This window comes from Oryx dammah, unplaced genomic scaffold, assembly GCF_014754425.2.
Source record: "Oryx dammah isolate SB20612 unplaced genomic scaffold, SCBI_Odam_1.1 HiC_scaffold_11150, whole genome shotgun sequence".
Lineage (NCBI taxonomy): Eukaryota > Metazoa > Chordata > Mammalia > Artiodactyla > Bovidae > Oryx > Oryx dammah.
Genome location: NW_024080543.1, coordinates 1,618,930 through 1,628,430, shown reverse-complemented (window position 1 = coordinate 1,628,430; position 9,501 = coordinate 1,618,930).

Below are 9,501 nucleotides of genomic sequence, written 5' to 3'. Positions count from 1 at the left end.
GCTGTCTTTTCACTTTGCTTATATTTTCCTTTGTTGTGCAGAAACTTTTAATTTTAATTAGGTCCCATTTGTTTATTTTTGCTTTTATTTCCAGAATTCTGGGAGGTGGATCATAGAGGATCCTGCTGTGGTTTATGTCGGAGAGTGTTTTGCCTATGTTCTCCTCGAGGAGTTTTATAGTTTCTGGTCTTACATTTAGATCTTTAATCCATTTTGAGTTTATCTTTGTGTGCGGTGTTAGAAAGTGATCTAGTTTCATTCTTTTACAAGTGGTGGACCAGTTTTCCCAGCACCACTTGTTCAAGAGATTGTCTTTACTCCACTGTATATTCTTGCCTCCTTTGTCAAAGATAAGGTGTCCATATGTGTGTGGATTTATCTCTGGGCTTTCTATTTTGTTCCATTGATCTATATTTCTGTCTTTGTGCCAATACCATACTGTCTTGATGACTGTGGCTTTGTAGTATTCCTCCAGTTCCATTCTTCTTTCTCAAGATTGCTTTGGCTATTCGTGGTTTTTTGTATTTCCATACAAATCTTGAAATTATTTGTTCTAGTTCTGTGAAAAATATCACCGGTATCTTGATAGGGATTGAACTGAATTTGTAAATTGCTTTGGGTAATATATGGTATACCACATTCACACATTTCAGTAGCATTGGTGCAAAACCTATACATTTCTCAGGGGAAGCTTCTACATGGACTGTTGGGATCAGAGTTCTAACTCATACAGACATACTTTTACTTTTAAAAGGATCCTGCATGATAAGCAAACAAAACACTGGATGAACACCTAGATGGTGAGCTCTGTACTAAATGATTTTAAAGCTAGTAGATGGGATGAGCTGATAAGGAAGACTAGAAACGAGTCATCTTCTTCAAATTGGTCAAACTGCTGATAGTCATACAAGTGAATGAAAAGTTAAGCCTCTTGTCATTAAATCGGTTTAAAAGAAATAGAATAATAAAACAAATTAGTAAATTGTGTTTTCTTAATAAACACTGTATTATTTCTGCACAGCTTTGTTACTGGCATTCATAGAATACCTTCAATAATAACTTGTCACGGTGAAACGGATTCACATTCTATATCGATTCACATCTATAATTGATGCCGCAGCTGTTTGATACTATTGCTTGAACGAATACAACTCATGTGACTTCACAAACTACAAACACTACCAACATAATAGGTATTAAAAAAAAAAAAACCTTGAGTGACATGAGCGTTAAGACTTAGTAGAGTTGCTCTCGAGAATAATGATCCTATTATTCACTCTAGCCATAGTACTGGAATCTGTACATGAACACCCCTGCAAAAGAAACTGAAAGGATAGAATAATAATAAAGGAACTTCATCACTACATTCCTACTGTAAACGTTCAACACTATGTTTTCTTTTAAACTAACTTTCATATTTGGTCTACTCTAACCCTTTCTGTGTTCACTTTATGCTATACTTATTGCTAACAGTAAAATTACCATAAGGAGCTCTAATTAATTTTTTTTTACTTGCAAAGCTAGTGACAGAACCAAAGGCCAATATCCACATCAAACAGGAGAAACGTAATGGACACTGTACAAAAGGTTGTGATTTTTCTGAATGTTTATTTCAGAAACTTGGAATTGGAGACTGCAAACAATAAAACTAATAATATATTGATACATAATATTAATAATATACAGTTGGTCATTCTTTTTTCTATTGCACCACAGCTAACTGACTGGAAGTCAGTTGTAGTAACTACTACTAACATAAGACCCTCACCAAGAAGTGAAGATATATAGGAAAATCCATAATAGATCTAAAAACCACCAAAGATAAAATGATAATAAAAAATACAGTGACATCCTAGTTGGTATAAGAAACAGGATGTTTATGAAAGCAAAGCCCACAGTCATGTATAGGCCATGGAAGCCTGTGGCTGTCGCGAGTGTTGACTTGTATCCTTCATCTGAGGTTGTTAAAAGTGCTTTGTAAAATCCAGAGGTTTGCAGCGGTTGTAACCTCCTGAACAGGCTGAAATAAAAAGGGTTTCCAGAATATCCTGACGATTTCCATCTACTAGGCTGTGGTGAGCTCAAGCAATACATACTCCAGAGGACAGAAGACAGACAGGTTGGGAAGACGTCTACTGCACTCAGGGAGAAAGGGCATGTTGCTACTCAGCCCAGTACAAGTGTAGAAGCAACACCTCAGTGATTCACCCTTTAAAGACTCCATACATATGAGAACGACTGGTATGAATAAACCTTCAGAAGTGCCTTCTCAGACCTCCCATCATAAGCACAAGCATCATGGAAACACTGAGGATTCATGGTCTCACACAAAATTAGACTCACTTATGACTTTGCTTTGAGAAGAGTTGAACTACTCATTGTGAAAGAGAAATGATCCTTTCTTCTCTGAAGATTTGTGAATCATTCGTTGGGTGCGGTGAATATGATACTGAAGGATCTAATACATAAAAATGCAATAGGCAAAGCACAGAGATATTTTTCTCCCTTTCTCAAAGGATGGAACACTTTGTATTTGCACTGATTTTATGTCTTGAGTTCATGTACAATTATGTATTGAGTTTTTTAGTTGAAATACAATAGGACTAAAAATATTGATATAATACTAATAACTCATGTTGGTATGTATGGTTGTCACATAGGATTCACAGGAGATTTAAATACTCATAAGGGTACTCATAGGAAGTACTCGTAAGTCAAGGAACCGTTATACTGGCTACTCTCGTTATTACTGGGACAAGTCAGTTCCTCCAATGATGATGGGTATAACTGAAAAATTATTACCAATGCATGGGATGCGATGTCTACATGATAAATGTTTTTGTTCCTCTTATACTGTTGCTTCAGGGATGCCTACTTCAGCATGAAGGACTGCACTTCAAGCGATGCCTGCTATTCCAGCTCAAGCAACAGATAGTGAAGTGCAGATCATTGTCCTTTGCTGAAAATAATCAGCAGTTAGTTTGTCAACATATGTGACATGCCAGAGTAACCCTTGGGATGGAACTCTAAAAACAGGTTAGGCCCTCTTTTTGCCAAGCCCTGCGATAAAATACAAATCAAAAAGAGAAAAAGAGCATCGGTTTTGTCAGGTCTTCCTCATCTTTTCTTTCTCGATAGCAGGAAGCAGACATTGAGGCCAGAGGACTGCAGGATTTCATTGGGAACGAACGTTGGGTTGGGTGCAAGCTCATCACTCTAGTAAGAATGTGGCTCAATTAAACAGACTTCTTCATGGACATAGAGTTCTATAATCCTTCATTAAGAAATTCAATAAGTTATACTTCCTTACACCTTCACAATCTCTTGGTTTACAAGAATGTCAATTCCTAGTCCAGCACTTATACAATGAGTGTTACAGGTAGTATTAGCGTATAAATGATGACAAGCAATGACAGGAAGTGTATTTATTCTCTGTTTGAATTCTTGATATTTTATGTAATTTTTTTTATAATATACATACAGATGTGAATATTTTAGTGGCATGTATAAATACACGTTGAGTAGCACTATGATAACTCATAGTGTTGGCACAGTAATGATCACGGTTACTATGTCTTTTTCATATACTCCTTTTGAGAGTCTCTTCCAGTATACATTCTCATAAGATATTCAATAGCTTCCTAAACTGTACAGTAGGTCCTTGTGGCTTCTTTCATATATAGTAATGTATTTGTTAATAATTCAAACAGAAACTGGTACACACATATTCATAGTGACATTCAAGTGTCCATTGGTGGGTGACTGAATATGCAACACAGGGTATATTCAGAAGCTTGAACAGTATTCCACCATACAAAAAAAGTACATTAAATGGTGCTGCCACTCTGCAAGACATCACAGAAATGACTCCGAAACGAACACATGGAATAAATACATAGTTCAATTCCAATTCATGCTATGTACCCAAAAGGTTTGGGAAAGGGGGCTGAAAAACTGTATACTTCTTCAGCCATACTCACAACAGCATGATTCACACTGGCAAACAAACAGAAGTAATCTAAGTGTCCATGGCAGCCCATTCCATAAACAAACTGTGGTATACACACAGTGGAATCTGATTCGGCCCTCCAAAGTCAGTAATTCTGACAATGTGACAATGTGGACAAACCTTATGGTCATTATATTAAGTGAAATAAGCCAGACCAAAAAAAGGACAAACATTCTGTGATTCCACTCGTATGAGATATCCAAACAAGTCAAATCTGCCAGAAAAAGCAGAAAGTGTTTCCGACGGATCGAAGAGAGTTCGTGTTTCGTGGACCCCAGTTTCCCTTGGAAAAACTGACTTCCCATGATATCTCCAAAACCAATTAGACAAATAATTGGAAGCTCTATCCAATCAAATGAATGTAGACATAATTTTAGAGTTTACACCAAACTCACTCAAACTTCTCAACAGACAAAAGGCAAAACTGTATGTATGATACCTCAGCTTTGCTTAAAACTGTATCTACAGTACCTCAGTTTTGCTTATAAAATTTAACAACAACAACAGCACACTAAAGTCTATCCAAAGGAGGATTTAAAACATATATAACATCAACTTAAAAAAATTAGAAATTTAAACTGTGAAAAACCTTATTCACAAAACTTAAACCCAAGCCACAGAAAAATATATTTATAAAATACATATCTGATAAAGGATTGTACTCCAACAATACCAAAAAACTAGAACAATCTCATAAAAATGTATAATCCTAAACACCTGGCCTACAAAAATATAAAGATAGCAAATAAGCCTATCAAAAATAATCAAAATCACATATCATTAGGAAATTACAAACTAAAATAACAGTGAAGTAGCACTGCACACCTATTAGATCCAGTAAACTCAACAAAAGAGGGGGGCACAGCTTCTCTGGTGGCTCAGTGGTAAAGAATCTGCCTGACAACGCAAGACACTCTAGTTCGATCACCCACCCCGGAAGATGCCACATGCCACTGAGAAACGTAGCTGGATTTTTCCACAGCTAAACAAGGCTCACCTGTGACCTGAATACTACATGTGTAACACTTACTAAACAGCTTTGAAAACGTGTCCAGACAAAAAGTTTCACACAATTATACACAACAGCTCTACTTGTAATAACTAAAAAATTTCAAATATCGAGATGTCTTCAGTAGATGACTGTGTAAACAAATGGGGATACATCCAAAATGAAGGGGAGCAAATGCTACCACAAAATATACCACCTCAGCATGAGAATTCGTTGGACCAAATTATTATTTTTTTTTAGAGGACGCATGATCATCTCTGAAACCCAAGTTCAAGACGGCTCTTCTGTGAGTCAATTTACCAGAGAAATCTCATTTCAAAGGAATCCTCTCTCTATGCCAGATAGAAGGATGAGACACAGTCTTTTGAAACTCTTTTTTTCTTTTCTATCAATAGGGAAAGCTAAGCCGTAAATCTGTACAACAACCGTACCCTTCCTTTCCTTCGGTTTTATTTTTGTTAATATTTGTTTGTTTGTTTTAATTTGGCTGCGCCAGGTCGACCTTCATTGAGGCAAGCAAGATATTTGGCTACAGCATGCAAACTCTTCGCTGTGGCATGGGAGATCTAGTTCTCAGATCAGGGAATGAACCTGGGCCTCCTTCTTTGGGAGTGTCCAGTCTCAGCCACTGGACCACCAGGAAGTGCCTGTTTTGTTTTTAGGTGAAGATGGTATTTAAGGTGATATCTTGAGCCATTTCAGTCACTGACTCAGTTTCCTGAGTTTCTCCAAAGCACTCACAAGGTGCACATTGTTAAACTGATTTGGAAAACAAGTAAAGGTTGTCTGCTGCAACACTGTGTGCTTACAAATATCTAAACGGTAAATGGCATGTTATTTATTTTTAATTACTATGGGGAGAAAAAGAATGCAGGATTCATACATGTTACAACATGAATAAACATTAAAACCATCTTCAGTGGAAAAAATCCATATAGAAAAGGCCACCCAGAACCCATATTCACGATGTCTGCTTTCAATCCATCAAGTTTGTCCAAATAACTGAAAATCTCAGTAACACTCTAAACAAAGAAAAAAGGATGAGGATGGAAAAAAAGATATATTCACACACTTGAGCAATTGCTAAGAGTGGAAGTGGGGCTGTGGATTACATTATAATGTAGAAACCATATGATTTCCTGATTTTGGAGATTATGTGGTGGTTCTGCAGAAGGCACCCATTTTGGATAAAACACATAAGAGTATTTTAGATGATGTGGCAAATGCGAGCACCTTTTCCCATTGCTAGGCGTTTTCTGTACATTTTAAATGACTGGAAAGTAAACTATGTTTGAAAACAACCATGTCAATACCACAAAGGAAATTTAGAGTAGACAGGCAGGAAGGTTTCTTCTACAGGCCAAGACTTACCCAGACGAAGTTCAAGGGAAGCTGTGATGCTCACTGCCCTTGAAGGAGTCCACATGGAATGAAGAAGTACTGTGGGAAGTCTATTAGGAAACACCGTGGCTTGGGTCCTCTGGATGACCTATTGCAGGAGAAACAGATTTTACAAATAAAATTTTCCACATAACTTGACAAAAAGTTGTTAGACTACAATCAGTAAAGCTGAATCATTTCGGATCGATTTACAACCGTATAAAATACTACCATTTACAATCCCAATCAATATACAAACATCACTTGCGTTTCTATACACTAATAACAAGCAGAAACAAAAATTAAGAAAATCCCACTTATCACTGCATCAAAAACAGTAAAACAGCCAGCAACAAACTTAATCAAGGACATAAAAGACCAGTCGTCTGAAAACGAGAAAGCACTGATAAAGAAACCAAAGGAAACACAAATACACAGAAAACTACTCCACGCTCACGCACTGGAACAATGAGGAATTAAAAGGTCCATTCCAACCAAAGTCATCAACAAATACACTGACTGCAATCACAAAATAATATTCAATGGCATTTTTCACACAAATAGAAATATTCCTAATATTAGACTGCTAATGTTGAACAGGACCTTAAACGGCCAAAAAGACTCTGAGAAAGAGGAACACAGCTGGAGGCATCCTCCTGTCCGACTTCAAACTGCATCACGGAGCTGTAGTGACCACCACCGTGAGGAACTGGCAGGAACACAGACACAGGGACTCCAGGAGAGAATAGAGAGCCCAGGAACGAACCCCACACGTACATGGTCAATTCCTGAAAATCAGAGCAGGAACGAGCGAAGAGGAAAGGACAGTCTTCCCAAGAAACAGTGACAGGAAAATGGCCACCTACACGGAAGAACATCAGTGGTCATCCTCGAGGTCATCTAACACAAATCTAACTAAAACCCCACCGTTTTTCACACGGAGCTCTTTCCCCCGAGTCCTCTGAGATGGACCTCCAGTCAGCCCTCAGCTGGACACAGGAAATGTCTACTCCGTCCTCATTTTTCGCTCTTGCAGCGCCTCCCTGCTGGTGGGCACTGAGGCAACCCTGCTCTTCTCTGCCTGAATGCAGCCCCGTTATCCAGAAGCCTGAGCCCTGATGGTCCTGAGACAAAGCTCCCGCCAGCCAGCTGCTCACCGAGCAGAGTCTAAAGGCAAAGCATCCTGTGCCCGCGGGTCAGAGGGGGATTTGGCGCCCCCTGCGGGCCGCCAGAGAAGAGCGGGCAGCCCGGCGCTCACAGACCTCAGAGGGCTCACCCAGAAGCAGCTCTGCTGCGAGCACTCAGGCTGGAAGCCCAAACTGAAATGGAGCAGAATAGCTCCATGACCCTCTGCAAAACATGGCTAAGGAACACTCAGAGCCTGTATGGAATGCAGCCATAAAAAACAACACATTTGAGTCCGTTCTAATGAAGGGGATGAACCTAGGGTGTCTTAAACAGGGAAGTCAGTCAAAGAGAGAAAAACATGGAATCTAGAAGGATGGTACTGACGAGTCTGTTCACATAGCAGCGATGGAGATGCAGACATAGAGAACAGACTTACGGACAAGGGTGGGGAACAAGAGGGAGAGGGTGAGAGGAGTGGAGAGAGCAGCATGGATGCAGGTACACCAACATTTGTAAATAGACAACCAATGGGAATTTGCTGTAGGACTCAGGGAACTCAAACTGGGGCTCCGTAATCACCTAGAGAGGTGGGAATAGGTGGGAGGTGGGAGGGAGATTCAAGAGCAAGAGGACATAGGTACACCTATGGTTAATTCATGTGGGTGTATGACAAATCAAACCAATATTGTAAAGCAGTGATCAATGAACTAAAAAGAAATAACTGTTTAGAAAAATATGCACATAAACACAAACTTTGCAACAAGGTAATTCCATTTAAAACACTATAGAAATTTTAGAAAACAACAAAAGACCTACATGACCTTTGGTCTGGTGATCAGGTCTAACACACACAAAAAAAGCCAACTTACCAAATTATGAATATAAATTATTTAAAACGTTGCCTTTTATAATTTTATACATTTACCCTGTGGAGGACCTTACTCGAGAGAACTAGAAACAAACTGTTAAATGAACCACTGACCACCCACCCTTGCCAGGCAACAGAGAAAAGAAAACCCTTGCAGGAGTCATCTTACAACAGGAGGTCCTGGTAAGGAACAAGGAACTAACAAACTACCACCAACCAGAATTCTGGAGAGGTCAGAAGGAGATGGGAGGCTCCAGTTCAGAGGTCCTACCAACCTCCCAGGATCCACTTCGCTGGAATCCATCTCGGCTGAGTGATGCGTGTGCCCCCAAGAAGGATCCTAATTCAGAGTGACTGGCAAGAGACAAACCAGAAATTAACCCAATGACCATAAAACCTGAGACTGTGAGCCACGTGGCAGAGTGGTTCTCTCCGTTTCCCTCACCCTCCTGCCCTCCGCCCTGGCAGCCCTTCCCAATAAAGCCTCTCGCTTGGACAGCACTCCTCTCCTCAGACGACTCATTGCCAAGTGTCAGACAAGAACTCACTCTCAAGCCCTGGAAGGGATCCCCCTTCCTTCATCAAAAGCAATATCCAGGAGAAAATATCTTCAAAACGCTGTCTTGTAGAGAAGGAAATCAGAGAACGCAATGGCAGCCCGCTCCAGTACCATTGCCTGGAGAATCCCATGGACAGAAGAGCCTGGTAGGCTGCAGCCCTGGGGTGGCTGAGAGTCAGACACGACCTCACTGAGTGACTTCACTTTCACTTTTCACTTCCATGCACTGGAGAAGGACATGGCAACCCACTCCAGTGTTCTTGCCTGGAGAATCCCAGGGACAGAGGAGACTGGTAGGCCGCCGTCTATGGGGTCGCACAGAGTCAGACACGACTGAAGCGACTTAGCAGCAGCAGCAGAGAAGGAAATGGCACCACCTGCAGTATTCTGGCCTCAGAAATCCCAGGGACAGAGGAGCTTGGTGGGCTACAGTCCAAACGCAGGGCATTTCTGAGGGGAGGAAACAGTCCCAGGGAAGCTGAGGTGCTCACCAAAGGCCTAAGAGCTTTTGATAGCACACCAGAGCTGTGGCTGAGGATTCCCAGCTG